Source organism: Neophocaena asiaeorientalis, unplaced genomic scaffold, assembly GCF_003031525.2.
Source record: "Neophocaena asiaeorientalis asiaeorientalis breed wild unplaced genomic scaffold, Neophocaena_asiaeorientalis_V1.1 scaffold32, whole genome shotgun sequence".
Taxonomy (NCBI): Eukaryota; Metazoa; Chordata; class Mammalia; order Artiodactyla; family Phocoenidae; genus Neophocaena; species Neophocaena asiaeorientalis.
The window spans coordinates 6,340,410-6,367,712 of NW_020185327.1; the positions used below are offsets into that span (position 1 = coordinate 6,340,410).

Below are 27,303 nucleotides of genomic sequence, written 5' to 3' on the forward strand. Positions count from 1 at the left end.
CCCAACCTGGGAAAACTATAAAGTGAATAGATTTTTTCTCCACCAGGCTTACCTTCTGATAAACCATGTGGATGTGCTTATATGTGACTGAAATAGAAATATTTTTCCTCAGAAAGGATGTCTAATTACTCCAGAAGATTTAGACCAGCCTGGGGGATGGGGTATAGGTTTTTCATTCATTTGGCAGATGAGGACTGCTCACCCACTCGATTATGACAGGGACTCTGCTGACCCTAAATATTCCATAGGCATAAAATAGATAAGGTCTCTGTGCTGTAGAGTTTATGGTTTAGTGGGGAAACATACAAATTGTGTTAAGAGCAATAGAAGTCAGAAAGCAGGGGGCTCTGAGAAATGGGGGGGAGTGGGAGAATGGGAGGGAGGTAGCGGGTAGGGGAGGCTTCTCTGACAAAGTAGCATTTAAAAGCTGAGGGCTGGAGGATAGTAGGAAATAGAGGAGAGGGTGAGGAAGAAGGGGAGCCCTCCAGGAAGTGGGAACAGCAGGAGTCAAGGCCCTGAGGTGAGAAAGAGCTTGGCTTCTTCCACAAATTGAAAGAAGACGCAAGTGATCAAAGTGAAGTGAGCCAGGGAAGACAGAATGGGAGATGAAACCTGAGAGAGAAGAATCAAATGATGCAAGGATTTGCATCCTTAAGTGTCTTAAAATTTAGCCTAAAAGCTATTTGGAAGCCATCAAAGAGACTTAAGCAAGGAAATGTTCTGGCTGCTTTGCAGGGAATAGATCCCACAGAGTAAAGAGTGAAGTGAATGGTCATATATCATACATGATGCTGGCATTCAGGGATAGAAACGTGTGAGGAGTAGCATCCAGATGGGATTGCATACGTGCAAAGGAGACTTACTAAGGGGCGTCATCATCATTACCATCAACTGGTGCTCAGCACATCCCCAGCTACTCACAGAAAATAAATAATCCTCAGGGGAGGCTTTCCTCAGAGATTGTCTTACAAGAAGGCAGACAGAAGTGATTCTTCGTTTAGATGCGTTGTTTTGTTTTTCCCTACATGTAGAAGATGCTATATGGGGATTCATTGCTGCCTTTTCCACGATCAGGTATTTAAGGTCATTTGGGAGACCAGATGCCTAAAGATTGGCTCTGACAGAGGAGGGAGATGTGGCTTGGTTGCAGTAGAGCAAATGGTTGTTTCCAGCATCACAGATGGTCAGTCAGGACTAAAGGGATCTTACCTAAGGGGTCCCGAGGACAGAGGTTAGGAACTTGAACTCAGGGAAGTTCTCACGCTCAGGGAAACCCATAGTGGTAGATCCTCACAATGGCTGTCCAAATGCTGGCCTTGGGTGGGTTGTCATGGAAGTAGTTACATCAGTGTTCAGAGACTAGAATGCTCCCACAGCCCAGGCAGGCAACATTATAAGTGAAGAGGGCTATGAGGAGGGTATGGCAACGCGGAGAGCCCACAGAAGACAGTAGAAAACTGTGGCTATGCGGGAATGTAGGCCTGGTGTTGCCAAAGCCTCCCTTTATTCAAGAAAAGTCAGAAATGTGTATTTGTATCTGTTGGTAACTAATTCTTTGAAGGCTGTATCTGACCTGTAGTCTGTCAGTTTTCAACGTTTGATTTGAGAGGCTGTTTAATGTTTACTTGTGTATTACATTCAAATATGAAGTTCATGTCAGTGCTAGGTGCTGTATCTCATTTCATAGGCGTGAGGAACCCTGCCACAGTTTCTTTCACGTAGTCAGGACTGTCCTTCTTCTATAAGGCTGTGACTGTTAGAAGCGTTTGGAAGCTTGCAGCACTTATGAGAAGTGTCATTTGTGGAGGTTCCTCATAACGTCTGCCCCAGCGCTTTGCTTGCTCAACACCCCTTCTACTTCCTGCTTCCTACGTGCCACGTTGTCAGTGTCTGTACTCTGGAGGCACATCTGGCCAAAGCATTTCTGACCACCGTGTTTGCATATGCACCCCCTGCTTCCTGCCCATCCTTCTCCAAATACAGAGAAATAGACTATGTCTGAACTAGAAGCCCTCTTGGAGATGATCTTGTAAGATGTGGAAAGGAAAGCAGTGGTGGATGGGTGGGGTTTGTTTCACTGCCCTAAATCCATTACTCCCTGGTAGCACCCTAATTTCCCTTTTAGTTCAGGTCAACCAGGTGCTTTCTTCTTGTTAGTTTCCAAGCCCAGTTCCCAGCCTTTCAAGCATTTGTGTGTCTTACAGTATCCTTCCAATAAATCCCCTTCTGCCTAAGTTAGCAGCAATCAGTTCCCATTACCTGCATCAAATTTAAGAACCCTAAGTGATACAGAAGCCCAGAAAGCTTAAGTGATTTTCCCATTATCTTAGGCAAACTAGGGAACAGAGTCCAGACCAAAACCCAGTTCTGACCCCTTTTCAGGGCTCTTTAGTTATAATGCCACAAGCATTGTTTAATTTTGACTGATACACTGGTTACCAGTTACCATGAGATTTCCTAGGTCATTTCTGTGTCTTAAGGCCAGTTTAGCACATGTCTCTGAATCTTAAAATGTCCAAGAAATTCACATGTCACTCAATCTCCATTATTTTAAAGTGGGAAACATTATTATTTTTTTAAACATTATTATGTTTTTAAACATTATTATCTCAGCTTAGGTACTTGCTGCACGGGTGACTATTTGCAAGTTGGCAGACCAGTCAAATCTACAGAGAGCATTGATTAAAGCAGATAGATAAATGGTCAAGATAGATAAATGGTCAAGATGTCCATGCAGCCTAGTGGTCAGTGGGGATGATGGCTGTGAACTGTGGATTCTCCTTTCTCAAGTTGTGTAATCTTAGATAACTTCGTATGTTGAGAGAACACTGAACTTGGAATCAAGAAACTTGAGTTGAGTATGAGCTTTGTAAATTAATTTGTTTCTTCATCTATAGAAATGGCAGGAATACCTAACCCACAGGGTTGTTGTAAAGCTTAAATTTTTTAAAAAGCATATTACAAATTATAAAATGATTTTATGAACAGATCAAGAGGAATATGGTTAAATTATAAAGTAATGACTCTTTTACTTATTACTTACACAGACCTAAACATCCAAAAGTTGGTCCTCCTTTTCACAGAACTTCTCTTGGGGCCTGTGTGCTTACTCTTTTAACACTATCATCATGCAAAATATTTTTGGAAAGTTTCCTTTGAACTTGCCTTCAGAGCCTGTTGCACATTCCTTTAAATATCTTCATTGGTAACAAATCTTGGCCCTTTGTGGGTAGGTTTTATTTTTAGAATTGGCTCAAAATTATTTTTTCAGAGCCAAGTCTAATGCATAAAATGGCCAGTCAACTAGGACTATGGTGGGTCGCTTTTTAAATTAATTGATTTGTTTATTTGTTTTTATTTTTGGCTGCATCGGGTCTTCGTTGCTGCACACTGGCTTTCTCTAGTTGCGGCGAGAGAGGGCTACTCTTCGTTGCATTGCTATCCCAGCCATCCAGGTGATCACAAAACACCAAGCTGATCTCCCTGTGCTATACGGCTGCTTTCCACTAGCTATCTGTTTTACGTTTGGTAGTGTATATATGTCCATGCCACTCTCTCACTTTGTCACAGCTTATCTTTCCCCAGCCTATAATTTGAGTGTTGGTGCATTTAATCTTGTTCCAGAGGTATCTGACACTGTCCTTAGTTCTTTTCATTCTTTTTTCTTTATTCTGCTCTGCAGTAGTTATTTCCACTATTTTATCTTCCAGGTCACTTATCTGTTCTTCTGCCTCAGTTATTCTGCTATTGATCCCATCTAGGGTATTTTTCATTTCATTTATTGTGTTGTTCAGTGTTGCTTGTTTCATCTTTAGTTCTTCTAGGTCCTTGTTAAATGTTTCTTGCATTTTGTCTATTCTATTTCTAAGATGTTGGATCATCTTTACTATCATTATTCTGAATTCTTTTTCAGGCATACTGCCTATTTCCTCTTCATTTGTTACGTCTGGTGGGTTTTTATCTTGCTCCTTCATCTGCTATGTGGTTTTCTGTCTTCTCATTTTGCTTATCGTACTGTGTTTAAGGTCTCCTTTTTGCAGGCTGCTGGTTCGTAGTTGTTTTTGGTGTCTGTCCCCAGTGGCTAAAGTTGGTTCGGTGGGTTGTGTAGGCTTCCTGGTGAAGGGGACTAGTGCCTGTGTTCTGGTGGATGAGGCTGGATCTTGTCTTTCTGGTGGGCAGGTCCACGTCTGGTGGTGTGTTTTGGGGTGTCTGTGGACTTATTATGATTTTAGGCAGCCTCTCTGCTAATGGATGGGGCTGTGTTCCTTTCTTGCTAGTTGTTTGGCATAGGGTGTCCAGCACTGTAGCTTGCTGGTCGTTGAGTGAAGCTGCGTATTGGTGTTGAGATGGCGATCTCTGGGAGATTTTTGCCGTTTGATATTATGTGGAGCTGGGAGGTCTCTTGTGGACCAGTGTCCTGAAGTTGGCTCTCCCACCTCAAGGGAACAGCACTGACTCCTGGCTGGAGCACCAAGAGCCTTTCATCCACACGGCTCAGAATAAAAGGGAGGAAAAGTAAAAAGAAAGAGAGAGAGAGAAGGAGGGAGGGAGAGAGGGAGGGAGGGAGGGAGAGAGAGAGAGACAGAGAGACAGAGAGAGGGAGAGAGAGGGAGAGAGAAAGAAAGAACGAAAGAAAAGAAGGACGAAAGAAAGGAAAGAAGAAAGAAAGGGGATAAAATAAAGTAAAATAAAGTTATTAAATAAAAAATAATTATTAAGAAAAAATTTTTTAAAGAAGAAAAAAAGATGGACGGATAGAACCCTAGGACAAATGGTGAAAACAAAACTATACAGACAAAATCTCGCACAGAAGTATACACATACACACTCACAAAAAAGGGGGAAAAATCATAAATCTTGCTCTCAAAGTCCACTTCCTTAATTTGGGATGATTCGTTTTCTATTCAGGTATTCCACAGATGCAGGGTACATCAAGTTGATTGTGGAGCTTTAATCTGCTGCTTCTGAGGCTGCTGGGAGAGATTTCCATTTCTCTTCTTTGTTCTCACAGCTCCCGGGGTTCAGCTTTGGATTTGGCCCAGCCTCTGCGTGTAGGTCGCCGGAGGGCGTCTGTTCTTCACTCAGACAGGACGGGGTTGAAGGAGCAGCTGTCTTGGGGGCTCCGGCTCACTCAGGCCCGGGGGAGGGATGGGTGCGGAAGCGGGGCGGGCCTGCGGCGGCAGAGGCCGGCAGGATGTTGCACCAGCCTGAGGCGTGCCGTGCGTTCTCCCGGGGAAGTTGTCCCTGGATCCTGGGACCCTGGCACTGGCAGGCTGCACAGGCTCCCCAGAAGGGGGATGTGGAGAGTGACCTGTGCTTGCACACAGGCTTCTTGGTGGCGGCAGCAGCAGCCTTAGCGTTTCATGCCCGTCTCTGGGGTCCACGCTGTTAGCCGGGGCTCGCGCCTGTCTCTGGAGCTCCTTAAAGCACCGCTCTTAATGCCCTCTCCTCGTGCACCAGGAAACAAAAGAGGGAAGAAAAAGTCTCTTGTGTCTTCGGCAGCTCCAGACCTTTTCTCGGACTCCCTCCCCGCTAGCCGTGGTGCACTAACCCCCTGCAGGCTGTGTTCATGCTGCCAACCCCAGTCCTCTCCTGGCACTCCGACCAAAGCCCAAGCCTCAGCTCCCAGCCCCGCCCGCCCTGGCGGGTGAGCAGACAAGCCTCTTGGGCTGGTGAGTGCCAGTCGGCACCTATCCTCTGTGCGGGAATCTCTCCGCTTTGCACTCCGCATCCCTGTTGCTGTGCCTTCCTCTGCGGCTCCGAAGCTCCCCACCTCCGCCACCCGCAGTCTCCGCCCACGAAGGGGCTCCTAGTGTGTGGAAACCTTTCCTCCTTCACAGCTCCCTCCCACTAGTGCAGCTCCCGTCCCTATTCTTTTGTCTTTGTTTATTCTTTTCCCCTACCCAGGTACTTGGTGGGGGGGAGTTTCTTGCCTTTTGGGAGGTCTGAGGTCTGCCAGCGTTCAGTAGGTGCTCTGTAGGAGTTGTTCCACGTGTAGATGTATTTCTGGTGTATCTGTGGGGAGGAAGGTGATCTCCGCGTCTTACTCTTCCGCCATCTTCCCCCCCCTCGGCAGGTGGATTTTTAACCACTGCGCCACCAGGGAAGCCCAGGGCTATGGTTTTTGATCAAAAGTTTTGTGTGACTATAAAGTATTAAAACTGGGTTTTGAGATGACTTCCTGACCATGTTTCTAAAAAGTAGTTCTAGAAGGATTTTATTGAATGGTCACATCCCTGGGATAAAAATATTGTACTCATGGGGACTTCCCTGGTGGTCCAGTGGTTAAGACTCTGCGCTTCCACTGCAGGGGGCATGGGTTGGATCCCTGGTCAGGGAACTAGGACCCCACGTGCCTTGCTGCGTGGCCAGAACAAAACAAAAACAAAAAAAATTAGACTCATTATATGTTTAATTTCAATTGAATGTATATTTCATATAATGATGATATTTGTACCGTGTTTGAAATGAGGTGAGGGTCTGTGGGATGTCACCCTAGTCCCCCCACCACCACCTGCAAATGATGAATAGTTTATTTAAAATATAACTCTCAATGTGAAAGAAAATAAAAGTTAGACTCCCGACACACATACCATATTACATATAAAAACAAAGTCCAGATGGACTACAAGTCCTCAGTGTAGAATAAAATGCAAACTCCTCGTTGGCCTGCCAAGCCTGCCAGTACCTGCCTCCCTCTCCAGCATGTCTCCTCAACCTGAGGCACTAGCCACATCAGCCTTTCTGCCCTTCACACATCCCAAGGCCATTCCCACCTGCCTCTTCTCCCTGGACTTCTCCCCAGAGCAGTAGTTATTCCTGAATCAGTTTGAATCCCATCTCCTCAGAGAAGCTTTTCCTGACCACTCATTCTGAAATAGCCTGCCTCACTCTACCGTGTCACCATGTTTTAATTCTCTGGTGAAATGCCTCGCTTTTTTATTGGTTCATTGTATTATTGTCTGTCTTTCCTAACTGGAAGGCATCCCCACTAGAATCTGAAGAAGACCTGGCACATAATAAGTGGTCAACAAATACTTGACTGAATGAGTCGAATAATAAAAACAAAACTATAAGTATAACAAACAAATGCCGGAGAGGGTGTGGAGAAAGGGGAACCCTCATACACTGTTGGTGGGAATGTAAGTTGATACAGCCACTATGGAGAACACTATGGAGGTTCCTTAAGCTAAAAATAGAACTACCATATGACCCAGCAATCCCACTACTGGGCATATACCCTGAGAAAACCATAATTCAAAAAGAGTCATGTACCAAAATGTTCATTGCAGCTCTATTTACAATAGCCTGGAGATGGAAACAACCTAAGTGTCCATCATCGGATGAATGGATAAAGAAGATGTGGCACATATATACAATGGAATATTACTCAGCCATAAAAAGAAACGAAATTGAGTTATTTGTAGTGAGGTGGATGGACCTAGAGTCTGTCATACAGAGTGAAGTAAGTCAGAAAGAGAAAAACAAATACCGTATGCTAACACATATATGTGGACTCTAAAACAAAAAATGGTCATGAAGAACCTAGGGGCAAGATGGGAATAAGATGCAGACCTACCACAGAATGGACTTGAGGACACGGGGAGGGGGAAGGGTAAGCTGGAACAAAGTGAGAGAGTGGTAGTGTATATATCGACATATAAACACTACCACATGTAAAATAGATAGCTAAGGGGAAGCAGCCGGAGATCAGCTCAGTGCTTCTTGACCAGATAGAAGAGTGGGATAGGGAGGGTGGGAGGGAGGGAGACACAAGAGGGAAGAGATATGGGGATATATGTATATGTGTAACTGATTCACTTTGTTATAAAGCAGGAACTAACACACCATTGTAAAGCAATTAAACTCCAATAAAAATGTTAAAAAAAAAAAAGACCAACACAGCCAAAATAAATAAATAAATTTATTTTTTTAAAAAAACTATAAGTATATTAGAAAATTAGAAAAAAATTCAGGAAAATATTTGTAGTAGCTCAAGGTGGGAGAGACTTAGGTAAAAGTAGAAACCCATTGCCATTCATGGAAAGATTTGGTTACATAAACAAATTTCCGATGGCTAGAGATTTTTTTAGAACTTAGAGGTTAGAAGAAAATGGTTACATCACATATGACAGAGATTAACATCTCTCATAGTTAAAATGATAAGAAAAAGGCAAATAGTCCAACAGAAACATTGGCAAAGGGTGTTAACACAAACTCCCTACAGAAGAAATTTAAGTGAGCAATTAACATAGGAAAAGAGGCTTTTCATTCCTGGTAGTAAGGGAACCACAAATTAAACAATGACAGATATCATTTTTCACCCATGATTCATAACATTTAAAAGGAGAAAAAAAATATCCAGCGCTGAGAAGTGTATAGGAAAATGGATATGCAACTGAACACTCTTCCTGAGAATGAATTGTCATAGCCACCTACAAAGTTAACCATCAGCATCTATTAAAACTTAAAATTTGTTGACATTAGTCCTAGGAATCCCATTTGGTGAATCGTAAAAAAATAAAGTACTGATGTTGGAGGGAGAGAAGATTATGATCGTAAAGAATTATTTTAAAATGTGAAGATTTAGAAACATAGCCTTCAGTTCAAGTACCTCTGCGACCAGGTTAACTCTGAGGTTTCTTTTAACTCAGAAGAAGAGCCTGGATATTGAGGACCTTCACAGTCTCTTCCGTGTGTCTGTCTTAACCTGCAGGAATGTGGGGCAGAGACTGATATTTGTATCTTCTCCTTAATAACAGTACCTGGATTTTACTCTGGTGCCTGTGTGCTGAACCAAAAGACAACATTTCTCCACCTCATATGAAGCTAGGTTTGGCTGTATGACAAAGTTATGGCCAGTGAGATCTAAGTGGAAGTATCTGAGTGGGAATTCTGGGAAATATCTTTAAAGAAGGGCTGACTTAGGAGAGGCTGACCATTTTGTTTTTGCCCTCCACATTTTTTACTGCCTGAAACACAGATCAAGCGACTAGAGCTCCTTAGCCATTAGGGATGATTAACTGACCTCGAGACTAGAATCCACGTCCCAAGGAAGGTGGAGGAGAAAAATAGGGGGAGCTCAGGTCCCTTGTGACTCCGAAGTACCATGTGAGCTGTGGACCACACACTTCCAGACTTATTTTACATGTGGGAAAAAGAAACCCTTAGGGTTTAAGCCACTGTAATTTGGCATTTTCGGTTATATGCAGCTGAAGTTAATTCTAATTGATAATACCATGACATAATGTTAAATGCAAAATGTTGCTAAGTAATATCAGGAGGATATAAACGCAAATGCTTATAGATGTTAGACCAGTAATATCAAAAGGTGGATTAGTGGAGGTATGAATAATAGGGAATGGAAAGGACCATGTTAAATTGGAAGGCCTGTGCAACATCGATAATAATATTACTGTGTAGGTATGTGAGTCCAGGTCATTCATGTTAAATTTCCTTAACGTTTTGCCAACAAAATGTTTTCCCCGACTGTGGGCCGTCGATTTGTGTGACCTTTGATTTGTAGTGTGATCTAATATTTGGAAAACTATGGAAAAAAAAAAGGAGTAGTAAGGGAAGTGGAAAGGATGGAAGGGTGGGCCCTATATACATATATGTTTCTATGTGGTATAAACATAGAAACTACATGGAAGGTTGCACACGAAGCAATGGAGACCTAAGAGAGATGAGACTGAAGGAAGGAGATTAATTTTTTCATTAGAACTTTTGTTATAACTGTATTTTCTGTGTCATTACAATGAATATACATTAATTTTGTAATTAAAAAAAAAATCTAATAAGGTAGGAGGAAAATTGCTGAGAAGTTACCCAGACTGGAAATCCAATGCAAATGTCACAACATAGTCATAGAAAACTTTTAGGATGATTCAGTCTGAGCAAATTCAGTGTGTCTTAGGAGCAGGTCATTAAGTATTAACACCTAAAATTAGAAAATACAAATTTGAGAGAGAAAACACAAACACATTGTAGGTAGCAGTGACTTTTGTTAGGTGTCAATGAACAGGAAGTCATGTAAACATATGCGTCAGTTGGAGAAAAAAAGTGTTCCAGGAAATGGAACCATGATTATTTTTTAAGTAAAAGATAAAAAGAAATGCATTCTGAGTTCTTTGAAGTTACAGTGTGACCCAGTGTGTAATTACATTTAGTTTAACATATCATGTTGGTTTTTATTAAAACTGGTTTTGGTTTTAAAGCAGCCCAGATTTTTTTTTTGCGGTACGCTGGCCTCTTACTGTTGTGGCCTCTCCCGTTGCGGAGCACAGGCTCCGGACGCGCAGGCTCAGCGGCCATGGCTCACGGGCCCAGCCGCTCCGAGGCATGTGGGATCTTCCCGGACCGGGGCACGAACCCGTCTGCCTTGCATCGGCAGGCGGACTCTCAACCACTGAGCCACCAGGGAAGCCCCAGATTTTTAAATAGTCATTACTTTTTCCTACTTCTGTCTCAGGCATTGCCGTCTCTTTAAACCACATATCTGACGAATGTTTAGCCTTCTCCTCTCCATCTAAAACTGTGCATTTGGTTCCAATTTGATGAGAATAAACTGAATTATGGATACATTTTTTTTTCTGACACGTCTATTTTCATCCTTTGGTAAATCTGACAACCTGTGACAGTTCTCACATTTCTGGAACTCATCTCCCAATTACAGAAGAAGCTAATAATGATAATGTGATAAATAATATTGAGTAGGCCAACCCAATAAATTATCTGGCTGTTTGGGGTTTATCCAAAATGAAGTTTATCAAACTTTGTCCTCCTGCTTTTCCACTCTACCCCCTACCCCCAGCCCCTGACACTTACTATGTGCCATAACAGCATTTAAGGTTGGGGGAATTATGATCCTTAAATAGCAGTCAGTTGCTCTAAGGTGTCACTGTTTTTTCCACAGAATAATAATTCTGCAGAAGGGACTTAGTATTAACTCCCCAGTTTAGCAAATGAGGAAACTGGGGTACAGAGAATTAAGTGACTTATTAATTAAGTGACTTATGTCACAACAAACTAGTAAATTACTTCTACTTAAGTATATCTCTAGAGATTCACAGAAGAGAAGAGCTTTACTGAAAATTCACACAATTCTTGTGTAATACAACAAATTCAGTGATGCTATAAAATTAGACATAATGTCTTATGGTCAAGACACTTACGGTAGTAAATGAGAGAAAGCAAACTCAGATCAGCTTAAGAATAAAAAGGAATTTTTTTCTTTAGAGTGAGTGGAGCTCAAATAAGTATAAATCCCAAGGGGTAAACTGTCTACAGTCCTTTACAGCTGGATGCAAAGGCTCAAAATATCATCAGAAATTGCCTCTCTTTCTCTTTTGGCTTTGCTTCTCACTGTGTTGGCTTCATTCTTGGGCAGCTTTACTCACTCCACAGCAAAAATGGCTGATGTTCTAATACTTTATCAATCCCAGTGCAGAGAGTACATCTTCCCCTGTGGTCCCGACAAAGGAACTGGCACGAACTCTCATTGGCTGCCTTGGATTAGGTGTCTTCCCTGAGCACTTCACTGTGACTCCAGTTGGGCAAGCCTGGGTCACATGCCTCCCTCCCCCGAGCAGTCCCACCGAAAAGAACCACATAGACAGAAAGTGGAGGAGTCACAAAGGGAAAAATAAGTGTATAGTATCCAAAGAGAGGTAATGAATCTTAAGCAAAAACAAACCAAGTCCATTAAAAATTCCATTTACATTAAATTATAAACTGATACAACTATGTTAATTTCTTGCTTAGTGGTTGGGGGTTTATGATACGTTCATTGAAACAAAAATACTACCAACACTAAAAGCAGAATAAATAGAAATACACTGAAAAATATTTTTCACTTTGCAAAAAAAAAGATGCATTGATTGTGTGTGGGTATCTTGCCAGCCCATAAATGAACACAAAGGCAAATGAAAAATAAAAACATTGGCCATCTGCCAAACAATACATTAATCTAAATGTTTAATGATTCCCTCAATCCTGCACTGGGAAAGCAATTATGTTTTTGCAGTAGCATTTATTTTGGTTTCCATTTCATCTCAAATGCTGAAGAACTTCTGCTAGCTTCACTTAATAGTATTCTGTTGGAAGATATATAATTATTTAGTTCATAAAGAATGATGGTCTATACACAGCCAGTTTCTACCATAGTGTGACTAGAACTCTGTTCATTCATTTATCCATCCATTCATTTATTTATGTTATGTGCCAGTTATGAATCAGGAGCAAGGCTGGACACTAAGATTAAAGAGATTAGTAATTTGCAGCCCCAACCCTTGAAGAAGTCCAAGTACAGGAAGGGAAACAGACAAGTGAAAATTAAAGTACACTATGAGGGCTTCCCTGGTGGTGCAGTGGTTAAGAATCCACCTGCCAATGCAGGGGACACGGGTTCGATCCCTGGTCCAGGAAGGTCCCACATGCCGCAGAGCAACTAAGCCCGTGCGGCACGACTACTGAGCCTGCGCTCTAGAGCCCACGAGCCACAACTACTGAGCCCACATGCCACAACTACTGAAGCCCACACACCTAGAGCCCATGCTCTGCAACAAGAGAAGCCACCGCAATGAGAAGCAAGTGCACACTGCAACGAAGAGTAGCCCCCGCTCGCCACAGCTAGAGAAAGCCCACGCACAGCAACGAAGACCCAACGCAGCCAAAAATAAATAAATGTTTATTAAAAAAAAATAAAGTACACCATGAGCAGTGATTTGCACAGGGCTTTTAAAAGCAGAGGAGGACCCTTAGCTCACTCAGCTGAGAGATCAGGGAAAACTTTAAAGGAGAAGGCTTAGGGAATGCTTTCCAGGGTAGAAAAGGAGTGAAAAGCAATTCTGGAGAGAACAGCATGTGCAGTGACAGAGGCTTAGGAGAACCCTGAGAGTTTCAGAAGTGGATTACAGCTGTGACCGTGGTATGGGGTGTGTACCGGGGAAGAGTCAATGTGAATGACTTTGTGTGCTAGGTTTGGACTTCATCTTGCAGATCCAAAACCCTGGTCCCCAACTAGAATCAGGCTGACAGTAAAGAGCCATCTGAAAAACTTGTTAAAAATACAGATTGCCCAGGCTGCATTTCCGGAAATTTTGGTTCAAGAGGAATCTGTTGGAAATAAAAGTTCCCTAACATGATAATGGGGCACATCCAAGTCTGAGAGCTACTACTGTGTGTGGACAGTGGGGATCTATCAGAAGGTACTGGGAGAGAGAATAGCATGTTTTAGAAAGATAGCTCTTTGCCAGTAGAAAGTTGCAGTAGAGCAGATCAAAACAGGAGATGGAGAGACCCGCTGGGAGACGGTTGTGAAAGAGCGAATTAAGAAATGGCAGGTACCTACCTGCACAACATATTGGGCAGCACTAGACAGTCTGTTTGATGTGGGACGTGAAGTGGGGGGGAGGGGGAGGGGGCATTAAGTTTGTAAAGGGTCCCCTTGGGAGCGAGAGGTAGGCGGGAGGCGTGGCTGTGTGTACAGCAATGTGATGTTAGCTCAAGGTGGAGGCCAGGCTGGAGCTTGCCATGGGCAGGAGGCCAAGGCTTGGGACTGGGCTATCCAAGATCCAGAGTCTCAGCTTTGCAAACCTTGAAGTTGAAAACCTGTGGATGACTCCTTGCCTAAGGACACCTCCCTGCTTTGTGCCACCTGTGGTCCCCGGCAAGAGTCACCTCTCATAGCTTCTATAGCAGCCTCTTAGACTTTCTCTCTAGCTTATAAACTTTCTGAAGCTAGGAATTATGTGTATCTACATGTTCTCAGAGCCTAGCCTTGTGCCTGCACACATTTGATGCCTCCATTTCTGGGTGAATGAATTTTATTAATTATCTAGATTACAGCTACAACAGACTCGTTATATAGACTTTGGGCCTCACGTGTGTGTGTGTGTGTGTGTGTGATCATATAAACTAGTATTTCTAAAATTATACATGCTTGCTTTATTGTCTTCCAAAATGCACATTTTTTGATGAATAAGAGTATGCAAAATACACTGCTTTCTTCCAAATATTAATTATTGCAAGGTGCCTGTGTAACAGTGAACCAGGCATCTCCTATGGATATTAATTTAGATTCTACCAAAAAGAGCTTGAGCTTGGTTAATAAAAAAAAAAATTTTTAACTTTCAATCTAATTAATTAAAGACAAGGAACAATTTTCATTTCCGTTATCCAAATAAGCATTTGTGGATCCAGAGAGATTATTTTCAAGTAGAGTAGTATGATCACTTTAAAGTATCTATTTATCTTTTTCTCATATGGTGCCATAAATAAGAAAAGCTTTACTCAAGCCCATGAAAGATAAATAATACAGGGACAGAAAATGCAAGACTTAACTTGTTGGTTACATTACTCTTTATGTTTAAGCTTTCATTCTGTTCATTGATTGGATGATTCCTTTTTTGTTTATCCCCCATTATCTTGGCCTTCCTCACTGCAGATAAGTGCCTTCGGAGTGCCTAACAGGAACATCCTACTTATAGAGTTTGAAATCAACAGAAAACTCAAACAGGTACAACTTTTCTTTATAATTTGCTCTCATGAGAAAGCAATGGCAAGTAGTCAAGCTAAGATCAATGATTTCAAAGTGCAGTTTTCAAGCAGATGTAGGAATTAACTTCAGATAACCAGAAAATATAAAATGGCAAAGGTATTGACAAAAAGAAAAGTCCGTTTGGAATTCTAGTGTGTACCTTTCAGACTGGTTATTTGGAATGGATTCCTACATACAGATAATGAACTGCAACTCTCTAAGCCTGTTTGACCCCTTGTTACTACCCTGTGTGTGCTGATGTTCTATCCCCGTAATATGGCCTAATTATCATGAAAATCTATGACTGTGTTTCCTCTGATCTCCAGGAGACTGTTTTATACGTCTCTACTGATAGTTTATGATGTATTGTGCTATAGTCCCCTCTGTTGACTCAACTCCTGTTTATGACCCTGTATTCTGTATGCAATATCAGTCGTACCTCACTAGCTTTGCCCAGTCTCTGGTTTGGACTTCTCTGACCTGCTTTGACCATTTGCTACCCAAAGCCCAACATAACATACTGCACTAGGGGCTTAATGTGCTGCTCATTTGCCTACTTGCTCTCAAATCCATTTATTCCTTGCCATTCTCTTATTCTGTCTGTTTGGAAGGAAGCTGATTCCTGCCAACTGCATTTCCTAGACTCACTTGACCATGCCAAAAAGGAATTGGGACAATGAAAGATAAAAAGATAAATTAGGAACACTTGCAGAAGAAGAAGGGAAGCCAAGGTTATTTTCCTCCTTTTCTTATTCAGGGGGCTTCTCCCACAGTGACTGCCTCTCTGTGATTCTCATTCTAGGTCCATCTGGGGACGGTGGCTCTAGGCCTCTGTTAATCCAGCCAGTCTGTTGGTCTCTCCAACCCTAGGGATGGAGGGTAGAGGCTTCCTGCTGTTGCTTCTCACTGAGGTTCTCTTCCTTCCCCAGTTCGGCTTTCTGGCCCGTCCAACACCTTTGTAACCAGTTCCTCGTATTAAGTTCCCTCAACCAAACTACCTCACTTGGGCTCTGGTTTCTACCTGGTCTCCAGAGACAATACCTGGGGAATTGTTAGGCTAAGAACCAAATGATCGTCATCATCACAGAAGAACTCAGGTAGGTATTTTGAGGCTCACATCCCAAAATACACAGCAGAGATATAAAATAGCTAATGAACATGCTGTTAGAAATATATAAATGGAAACAAGGTCATTTAATTTTTTTAAAAGGAACATTCATTTCGTTCTTATCTTCATTAATAATCTCCCATCAATAAAGAAACCATGGGGAATGGAACAGAGTGAACGAAGGACCATGCCCACGCTGAGTCCAAAATACCAAGCAGATTTGCCTGCACGAAAGAAAGCAAGATGTGATCAGCACCCAGTATAAGTAACAAAATACATTTAGCACTGTTAATGGCAAATGGCAATGGAAACTTCTGCTGCTCTCTCCCCAGAAACTCTCTCTCATTAATTTAATCTTTCCATGACACAAAAGCAGTCACACTTGTCCTGTGGAAGAAAGAGTCCAGGACAGTTGTCAGTGGCCCAAATGGCTTGGAGTGACCCATCCTTCACGGTAGGTTTCAAAATCAGAGTTTTGTGCTTTGGGAAAGGTGGAAGCTGTGGTTTCATGAACTTGGGTAGGATTCAGTTCATTGTGTCTCGCTTCTAAGTAAATTCTTTTCTGGTTTTGTTGAAATGGAACAGAACTAGAAGCTACAAGGGGGTGGGGGGAGGGCTAGTTTTATTCTTCAAACAGTGATGGGCTGTATGTTAGCTTCCTGGCACCGCCGTAACAAAGGACCACAAACTAGGGGGCTTAAACAACAGAAATGTATTGTCTCACGGTTCTGGTGACCAGAAGTCTGAGATCAAGGTTTTGGCAGGGTTGCTTCCTTCAGAGGGCTCTGAGGGAAGGATCCATTCCAGCCCTCTCTCCTAGTTTCTGGTGACTTGCTGGAAATCTTCAGTGTTCTTGGGCTGCCAGAAGCATCATCCGATCTCTGTTTTTGTTTTTACAGTCAAATCTCTACCATTTGGTGGCATTTAAGGTCACACATATGTAAAGAAAGTTAAACATTTCTTGTACATTTACTTTTGTGGCCTGAAATGTATACCTGCTACTCGATGGAAACAGGAGATCTGGGTTCAGATCAGGAGTCTCTCTGCAAGCTGTGTGTGCCACTGGACAGTTACTCAGTGTTTGTGAACCTTGGGTTACTCATCATTAAAATGGGGATGTTAACATTAGGTTGAACATATGAAACTGACATTTTTGTAAGTCAAAAATCATTGAGTATTGACAATTTCATATGATTCAACTTAATACCTACTTCACAGACATAAGGAAAAAATTAAATAGAATAATATTCTAGCACTGTCCCTGGTGTTCAGTAAATGCCTAATAAGCACATGATTTATTAAAAGATATGTAAATAAAACCCGGTGGCCTAATGGTCATAGTATAATCTGAGCTTGTAATATCTACCCCTTGCCATACAGAACATGAAATGCCTATCAGGAGTTCTCTTTTCTCCCTACATCCCTGCTTCCTTCTTTCTTTTCTCCTCCTACTTTCTTCTTAAAGTTTAATTCTTATTCTCTTTCTTCGTCTTCAATTTTATTGCTTCATATTTTAAATAGCTAGTATGTTTTCATGGTTCAAAAACCAAAAGGCATAAAAAGAAAACATCTATAACATCCCTGTCCTCCACCTGTCCAGAACACTATTTTTTATACATCTTCCTGATGTTAAGCACATTTAAATATGTGTTCTTCTGTGTGAGTTCTAAAAATAGCTTTAAAATATCTGTATTTCTATGAATACAAATATATATACATATATATATCTGTAGTCCAAGACTATCAGTTTGTGAACAAGAAACTGAGGCCCACAGAAATCCAGGGTGCCCAGGGTCACTCTCGCAATCAGTAGCAAGGCTCGGACACTAATTACACTTAGCCAGCACTCTACGAGGCCTCACGTTACAAATACCAACTTTAAATGTAAATAACCTATTTTGTTAGGCAAATAGGACCTTATTTATTTATTTGGTTTATGGGCAATGGAAGCCAGGTCAGAGTACCTCATTATTCATGGCTTTGTACTTGTGAATTCTCCTACCTGCTAAAAATTTACCTACAGCCCCCAAATCAATATCCATGGCATTTTCATCGTCATTCCCAGAGATGAGCAGAGGGGCCAAAAATTTGAGTTGCTGATTATACACATTCCCAGGTGAGGTCAAACAAGGTGCCGCTTGGCCTTCTTGTTTCAGGTCTCATACTATAAACAAGTGTCCTCTTTGTGGTCTATCTGACGCTATGTTTTTCACATTTTTGTGCTTTTTGTGGAGATTTTGGTATTTAACATGGCCCCCAAGGAGAGTGCTGCAGTGCTGTCTCCCACTCCTAAGCATAAGACGGCTATGATGTGCCTTACGGAGAAGATACAGTGTTAGATAAGCTTCTTTCAGGCACGAATTATGGTGTTGTTGGCCGTGAGTTCAATGTTAATCAACAATATACATTGAATAATGTGTCTTTAAACAGAAACACACATGAAACAAGATATGGGTTCAGTTGACAAAAATGTTGTGACCAGAGGCTCACAGGAACCTCACCCTGTATTCCCCATAGGAACAGTGATTCACTATTTGCTAATTCAGTGTTCACAGCAACTTTATAGAATTTAACTACTGCGAATAATGAGAATCAACTGTATTTTAGAGTACAACATATAAAGTCAAGTTTTCCTATCTTACTTTTTACTTCCTAGTGTCAGTTTGGTTTAAGTGCTTTTTAAATATGATAGCTGTGCTATCATAGCCCACATTCTTGAGTTAAAAAAAAATTAAAGCTTTTATTGGCTGCAAAAATGGCTCCTAAGTGCAATGTTGGAAGGGATGGATTTAAAGCCATTGTTGGTTTGAGCGGTTCAAATATCTTGCTAATTTCATAGCCTTTGAACCACTTATGAAATAGCAGTACCTACCAAGTTTGCAGTTCCTTTAGGAGTGTTTATATTTCTTATTAGCATTAAAGAAGAAATTTACAATAATCTTCACTTGGCAATTATGAGTGCATGTCATTGTATCAACAACATGGCATTCAACCTTATTTTGCCATTAATAGAAAATGCAGTTTTTATGTGAATTATAATAAAAACCAAGTATTGCTTAGCAAGTTTTTACTCGTTATCCCAAGCACTGCTATGATTTATGTTCCAGTATATAACATATACGTTATATGTTGTGTTATAGAGGAATGAGTATAATTCCTTGTGATTTGTTAAAATGTAGATATTTCCAGGAGGGACAACATACTAAACTTTATCGATTTCTTTTTGTTGCTTTATATCATTTTGGACCATTGTACTTTATAGACAAAGACAATTTTGGCCAGTCATGCCTCAGTATAAATGAGATTACCAGATGGTTTCCTGACTACAGATTCTTCCAGAAGGCTTTGGTGGAGAGAAATGGGTCGGTGGGAGTGGAAAAAAGAGTTCAGCAAGAGATAGTGAGCTAATCTGTGTAAGTGGCCTGTTATGGGTTGAATTATGTCCTTTTCAAAAAGATATGTTGGCATCCTAACCCCCCAGTACCTCAGAATGTGACTGTATTTGGAGATAAGGTCTTTACAAAGGTAATTAAACTAAAATGAGACCATCAGGATGGGCACTAATCCAATATGACTGGTGTTCTTATTAAAAGGGGAAATCTGGGGACTTCCCTGGTGGCCCAGTGGCTAAAACTCTGCACTCCCAATGCAGGGGGCCCAGGTTCAATCCCTAGTCAGGGAACTAGATCCCACATGCCACAACTAAAGACCCCGCATGCCACAGCTCAAGATCCCACGTGCCACAGCTAAAAGATCCCCCATGTCACAACTAAAGATCCTGCAACTAAAGATCCTGCACGTGGCAATGAACATCCCGCAGGCCACAACGAAGATGCTGCAGCTAAGACTTGGTGCAGCTAAATAACTAAATATTTTTTAAAAAATAAAAATAGAGGGCTTCCCTGGTGGTGCAGTGGTTGAGAGTCCGCCTGCCGATGCAGGGGACACGGGTTCGTGCCCTGGTCCGGGAAGATCCCACATGCCGCGGAGCCTGCGCATCCGGAGCCTGTGCTCCGCAACGGGAGAGGCCACAACAGTGAGAGGTACAGCAAAATAAATAAATAAAATAATAAAAGGGGAAATCTGGATACAGAGACCAGGCACGCGCGCGCACACACACACACACACACACACACACACACACAGAAGGAAGATTTTCTTTTCTCGCCACTTCCCTAGAATTGTGCCTGGGAGGTGCCTCAGGCCCAGCTGTCCCAGTTCTCCCCAGTCATTCCTTCCTTGCTGGCAGGGGATGGGAACTCTGGAATCTCACTGCTTTTACCTCAGCTTGTGGGGCTCATGTCCCTCTCTGCTCTCTGGCAGGATGTATACCTCACAGACCACTTTCTCTGAAACCCCTAAGTCTACTCACCACTGGCTTCCTCACTGGCTCCCCTGGATCCAGACCCTTGCTAGTCTCAAGAAACAGAAAATTCTGACTCTGACACACTGTACACAAAGTCTCGAATCCTTTCAAGTCATTGGCTTTGATATTTCAAAAGCTTAATCTTTTGCTTTCAACAGACTCTTAAACTCTTCCCTACTTATGATTTTGAAGTCTATTTTGAAATGCAAAAATATCAGGAATCAGCTCTCTGTTTCCTTTCATTCTTTTCTTAAGGCAATAAAGGCAAAATAATTAGTAGCCTGAAGGTTGAGGGTGCAGGGAGGGGTAGGGATAACAGGAAAGAACAGGTAGGAAAGAGGGGAACATCAGTTAATGTTCAAAATACTGTCCTCCCACATATATTTGTTGTTCTTTTCTTACCACAGCTTCTCAGGTAGTTCTCAAACTTGAGGATGAAGCAATTATACTCCAATAAAGATGTTAAAAAAAAAAAACAAAAAACTCGAGCATGTCCAAGAACTATCCAGTAGAGTTGCACAGACCCCATTCTCTTCAAAGAAGACTACTTTGGACCAATGGAAGCAGTTAAGCCGTTATATTACTTTTCACCTGTGGGCACATCCAGATTGAAATAGGAACTTGCAATCTTATAAATAGAAGGAAATTTTTTAGGTAAATAAGAATGAAATTTATTTTTCAACCAAGAGTTGAAGAGCAACCTGGCACTGGCTGAACAGCAAAGCCTCTTGAGACTGCAGCTCTGTGGCCCTATGGCTTTGCCTGTGAAGCAGTTCTTTTAGCCACAGCTGGGGTGCTGGGCCCTTATTGAGGCAAGACTCACATAAGACAGAAATCCTTCAAAATGACCCGACAGATCAGAGAGGAGTCAGGCAGACTGTTCTGCTGTGCTGCATCTAAATTGCAAAGGAGAAGAGAGACAGGGGAAATGGTGTAATTAGAGGCATTTTAAGCTCCCTCGTAGGAGGAACAGCAAAATATTCTATATTTGAAATCGTAGTGGGAACTTGAAGTTCTAAGGTAGTGGGGAGAGGGAGAGGGAACAAGGAGAAAGGAAGAATTAAAGGAAGAAGGCGCCCTGTGCTCTCAGACTCGGAGAGAAAGTGTTTGATCAGACACTTCGAAGAATCTGAAGGTGAAGGCACAGTTCTAGGAGAAAGGAGTAGTAAAATCCCATTTCTCCAAAGTACAATGAGAGACGTAAGGCTAGAGAAGAAAGAACAAGAGATTGAGGGGCAGGGGTCGAGGGCGGGGTTGACAGGGCAGAAAGGACTAAAATGAAAGGTTGACTGTTTACAAGGCATCAAATAAAAATTGATTTTTTTTTAGTAAAATTATTTCACTGTACAGAGTCTCTAGGCATGCCATTAATGTTTAATTTATTGTAGATTATACTGTTTTATCACACTATGTATTTTTTTTCTAAAAATGCTTTACAAAGTGCTAACCAATCTTCTTGGCCACAGTTCAGAGTACAATTGTGGAGCCTTATATAGACTTAGAGAGTTTCCCCTTCTGAAGGCTAATATTGATCTCTACCTGATCCTGCCAAGCTGGGGAAAGAAGCATGAGTTGTTTCTTCAATGAAGAGCAACTCTCAAAACTGCTCTGGTTCTTAGAGGAGAGGCAAAAACACCAATGTTGCAAGTTTCTCCTGTAAAAGCTTTCTTGGACAAGTAATCCCTCACAGTTGTATAGCACTTTATGCTTTTAAACCACTTTCAGATGCATTGTCTCATTTGAATTGAATTTTAGTGAATTGTATCATAAAGGGCATTTTCTATATCATGTGTTTTTACATACTGCTTTTTCCACCATCAAAACCAATAAAAGGGCTTCCCTGTGGCGCAGTGGTTGGGAGTCTGCCTGCCGATGTGGGGGACACGGGTTTGTGCCCCGGTCCAGGAGGATCCCACATGCCGCGGAGCGGCTGGGCCCGTGAGCCATGGCCGCTGAGCCTGTGCGTCTGGAGCCTGTGCTCTGCAACAGGGGAGGCCACAGCAGTGAGAGGCCCGCGTACCGCAAAAAAAAAAAAACAGTGAAACATTAGACATAGTTAATTAGATTCTTATACCCTAAATACTCAGCCTTTCACTGTTTTCATTTAGTTTTTGTTTTTGTTTTCTCTTTCCTTCTAACTAGAGAGCATTTTATGCTGTGGTCAGTTCTCTCGACGGTCCAAATTTCTAGTCTTTCACTTAGCAAAGTAACACAAGGCCTCTAAGACCTAGAAACTAAAGTCCAGGTTGGGGTGGATCTCTGGGGCTTTGTGTCATAGCCAGCTGCCCAGGTCATTCACTGGTAGTGTGAGAGTCACTGTGTCCTGTTAATGCTGTTGAAGGACATCAGAGGCTATCAACCAAAGTTTTAGAGCCAGCCTAGACCAGACTTTGAACTCTGGGTTTACCACTTAATAGCTGTGTGGCATCCTCTTTAAAGTGGTGATATCCACTTCTTGTCATTTGTAAAGTTTCTAAGTACAGTAGAGTTCCTGCCATACAGTAGGCATTGAATGAATGTTCATTCTACTCCTTACTTCAGAGAAGGAAGACTGTTGAAAAGTGGAGTCACCCACAGTTTACATGACAAAGACTGGGGTTTGATCTTGACAGAAGTAGAGATGGGAAGGCCACCCTCAATCCCCAGGGTAATTTTGTGCATTGCTAAACTCTGACCAGTCCACCAAGCCTGCTGAAACCAGGGCATCTGCTGACACCCCAGTGGATGCCATAGTCCCCATCAGGCAGGTCATGAGGTATCTACACACCATAATCCCAAAATGACCCCAATGCATACCGTATTCCCAAAGAAGACTAGGCCAGCCAACCCCATAATTACACAACAGCAGATGCAGGTATCACCAGCCAACCAGCATCTCTCAAGACATTTTGCTTTCCTAATATGGGGCAGAAACAGTTTGAGTGTTTTTGCTTTAAAAGATCTACTTCCTTTCTCTTTTCCTAAACCTCATCCCTGAGGAGCTCCTAAACCTGTTCCTCTGTCTGGGTCAAGTTCCCTGCTTTACCGCTCAGCACGCAGTCTTAGGTCTCCAACAGTTTTTTTTTGTTTTGTTTTGTTTTTCCTTTAACAGCATATACGAAGAACTAGTGTCTTAGCCTCTGGGGAAAAGTCTTGGTCTTTATCCCCCTTTGGAAGAAAGCAAACAGAAGCTCTCCACGAACTTAACTTGATAGTTGCTGATTCTTTGCCTCAAGGAGAGAACCAAGCTGGGAGAACTGGACTGGAAGGTCAGAAGAATTTGCTTCCACAAGACAAATGATCTCTCTGTGACAGACAGTGGCTCAGGTTCAACAAGCATGCATAGAGTACATACATTGGCCAAACACTGCACTGGATGCCAGGATATAAAGGTGAGTAGAAAACGGTCCTTATCCTAGCCTTCAAAGCCTACTTGAAGAATAAATGAAACCTATGATACAACCTGTCATGATTGTGACTGATGCTAAAAAAGGCTCAAAATGAAAAGTGCTCTGAGTCATAGAGGGGAAGTCATCAGCTCTAATGGGAGGAAAGGGAGCTAAGAGAAGGCTTCACACAAGGGGTAATACTGATGCTAATTAGAATCTCCATGTTGGTTCTAGCCAGCAGTTATTTTGTGAAAATGAAATAAATTATGGAGTTTATTGACATTTCTGGTCCGTACTTTTTTTTTCTTAACAATCTTTTCAATTTATTCATAAATTTCTGTTTCACAAATGTGTACGTGCATATACGCATACGTGTGTGCATGTCTGTGTGTATATATGTATGTACATGAATATATTATAAGTACTGTGCTTTCTTTTGTGACTCTTGGTCCTGCCTCTCTCGTGAATTTCAAGCATTAAAATATGCTTGAAGCTATGCTTCTTTTACGTAGATGATTTCTTCCAAATAAGCTGAAACTGGGTTCAGTATGCATTATATACATACCTCTTGTGACATTAATCCCCCAAATACCTTCCTTTTTTCCTTTTGAAGGCTTCCATCTTTATTTTCTGCTCCATATTTTCTTCACCATGCTTGTCATATAGTTTGCGAACATCCTGCAGCCTGTAACCCAGCAACGTGCCCCAAGATCCCTTACAAGAAATACCTCGAGAGGCCCAGTATTGTGTGGTCTTGTTATGCAGCCCTGGTTGTTACTTTCAAAACTCCATGCAGGTCTGCAACTTCCCAACAGCTTTGTACTTTGGAGCTTGTTGCCATCTTGATTGTGAGGAGACGCTCTATTCCCTGCACTCCTCTCTTGATTGCCCTTAAGAGTATTTTCTGTTAATAGAATATTTGCTGGAGTTTTCCGTTTCAACCTGTCTACAGCTGCCTGTCCTTGAGCTGTCGCTGAGTCACACTGATCCGAGGAGAAGGGATTGTTCCCGCTCACGTTTTCATAGGAAGAGAGCTTGAAGTAATGTAACCTGGTAAAGATTCCTTAACTGAACCCAAAACTCTACTTACTGTGCAGTTCCTGTAAGCGTCCTCTCTAGCTGCCGCTACTTCATCATTTTATGTCCATTCTTGGGGAGTAGGGCAGCCTTGGTTGAAGCTCACCTCACATCCCTCTATTATGTAGGCCACAAAAGCACTTTACAAACTATAATGCATTATACAAACACGGAGTCTTATTGTAATTATGCTAGAAACAGCCACCCGTTAAAGAGTAGTCTGTCTGCATAGATCACACCCATCTCTCCATCCTTTATCACCGTTTATGTGAACTGCTTTAGGACTAAGTTGCCTTACTGTTCCTTGCAGTCAAGAGGCTACCCGTGTGACAGCACGAGAGTCCAAAAGAGACTTCAACTTTTTGGGAATATCCCTGTATTTTAAAATACATATATAATGAACATTGATTAATTCTGGGTACCTGTATATTTTTTAGTATCATCTATGGTTTTTTCTGCATTTGTAAATTTAAAAAATTAAAAATCCTCCCTGAGCAGAACTGTATATCTGCTAAAACATACATAATTAATGTACAAGAACAGGAACCCAATTCTGCTGAATCGACTGGCTCCTAAAGGTAACTTCTAAATCTTCCACATTTACCTTTTTTCTTTAAAAAAATGTTCATTTTCTAGTTTTTCTTAGCATCCCCTCCCCTATTTATGCTGAGAATACCCACTGTGCTTGTCAGAGCATATTTATAATAGTAGGCAACTGGAAACAATAGGAAGCAGATGCAGACACTGAGAATTTAAGTCTAATGACTGATGGTGTGTTGATGAAAACATGTTAATTTTTTTTTTTAATTAATTTATTTAGTTAGTTAGTTTTGGCTGTGTTGGGTCTTCGTTTCTATGCGAGGGCTTCCTCTAGCTGCGGCGAGCGGGGGCCACTCTTCATCGCAGTGCGCGGGCCTCTCACTTTTGCGGCCTCTCTTGTTGCAGAGCACAGGCTCCAGGTGCGCAGGCTCAGCGGCCATGGCTCACGGGCCTAGTTGCTCCACGGCATGTGGGATCTTCCCAGACCAGGGCTCGAACCCGTGTCCCCTGCATTGGCAGGCAGATTCTCAACCGCTGCGCCACCAGGGAAGCCCCCATGCTAAATTTTTAAAGTGGCATTTTGAATTGTATATTATACAATGATTAAAATGAGTTAAGCATTGTATATATACTGTGCATGTATGGGGGGATAAAATTGGGAAGGAATATGAAGAAACAAAAATTACCATACAGTAGGGAAATTATGGGTGACTTTAAAAAATTGCTTGTAAAAATTTAAGGTCTATTAGCTATAAAGAAAAATGAATGTCCTTCCATTTATGTCTTCATGCCATTGAGCTTTGTACTTTCTTTTTGTGACTCTTGCTTCTGCTTTTCTGGCATGTGTTCAAGTGTTTAAGTGTTATTTACGCTCCTCCTGTTATAGTACATTCTAGCTATAAATGGTGATTTTTTTCCACAGAGGCTGAAAATGGGTCAGTGTGCAGATCCCCGTTCCTTCCTCCTTAATTTTCATTTCTGTGAAGTGTGAGCTGTACTGTTAAGCACCTTAAGAATCAGCCTTGCCTCACATTCCCTGTTACTCTCCTTCCTACAGCCCTGGGAGTGTAGTGAGGAGACCCTGCTAGGAAACGTCCTCTTGAACTTTAGCGCTTCATTTCTTTGCATGGATGGCCCAGTCTTGGTGCAAAATTAAAAATCACCTTCCTGATTCTCGCTTTGGTGTATCCCATCATTCCTCTTAAGCCACCAAGCTATTATTTTTTACCCTTTTATGGTATACTGTGTGCCTTGTGAGTCATGCTCCTGGAACATTTTGCTTGTTTTGCAGTACGAGTGACCCCAAAATCTGAGAATTTCAAAATGCTAGTGTTTCCCAATTCCCAGCAGTATTTTGTTTTTTGTTTTTAATTTATTTTATTTATTTATTTTTGGCTGTGTTGGGTCTTCGTTGCTGTGCGGGCTTTCTCTAGTTGCGGCGAGCGGGGGCTACTCTTCATTGTGGTGCACAGGCGTCTCACTGCGGTGGCTTCTCTTATTGCAGAGCACGGGCTCTAGGTGCGTGGGCTTCAATAGTTGTGGCGCATGGGCTCAGTAGTTGTGGCTCACGGGCTGTAGAGCGCAGGCTCAGTAGTTGTGCTGCATGGGCTTAGTTGCTCCGCGGCATGTGGGATCTTCCCGGACCAGGGGTCGAACCTGTGTCCCCTGCACTGGAAGGTGGATTCTTAACCACTGCGCCACCAGGGAAGCCCCCCCAGCAGTTTTTTTGCTTTAAAAATGTCAGCACTGATATATAATACATGGATATATAATATATATGAATATATGTAAATATGTTTATATTATATGTATAGGGATGCCAACGTATGCATCAAAAATATAAAATCATGTATTAGGATGGTAAACACTGAATTAAGGAGAGATGTTTTGTTGTAATGATAAACACTGACAAAGAGAAGTAGAGTCAGTCCTTAGTATACAGGCCCTTAATGGATTGGCAATGCTTTTTTTTTAAGGGGAGCAAATATGTTATAATGTTAAGATTTGATAAAACCAAGTGGTGGATGTATATGTGTTCCTATACTAGTCTCTATTATTGTCTGTGTGCACAAACTATTTCACAATTTTTTTTGTGTTGTTTGAACTTCTTCTTTTTTTTTTTGGCCGCTCGGCTTGTGGGATCTTAGTTCCCCAACCAGGGGATTGAACCTGGGCGCATGGCAGTGAAGTCACCAAGTCTTAACCACTGGACCACCAGGGAAGTTACTGCTGAACTCCTTATTCCGTTCTGCTGGTACCTTTGCATTGAAATCTTACAGAAGACAGCAGTGAGAGCATTTTGGAA

The 27,303-nt window shown here is 41.9% G+C and overlaps 1 long non-coding RNA gene across 3 annotated transcripts in view; it reads left to right on the forward strand.

The window, feature by feature from the left end:
• LOC112392690 (uncharacterized) overlaps positions 1–27,303 on the forward strand; it is a 40,999-nt gene that overhangs the window by 1,132 nt on the left and 12,564 nt on the right. The window contains exons 2-3 of one of the 3 annotated variants that reach the window (XR_003001737.1): positions 14,447–14,518; positions 23,105–23,384. This is a non-coding gene — a long non-coding RNA (uncharacterized LOC112392690). Of the gene's footprint in view, positions 1–14,446; positions 14,519–20,423; positions 20,580–23,104; positions 23,385–27,303 lie in introns of those variants that run through there. The other 2 variants (XR_003001739.1, XR_003001738.1) reach the window with 2 other exon arrangements.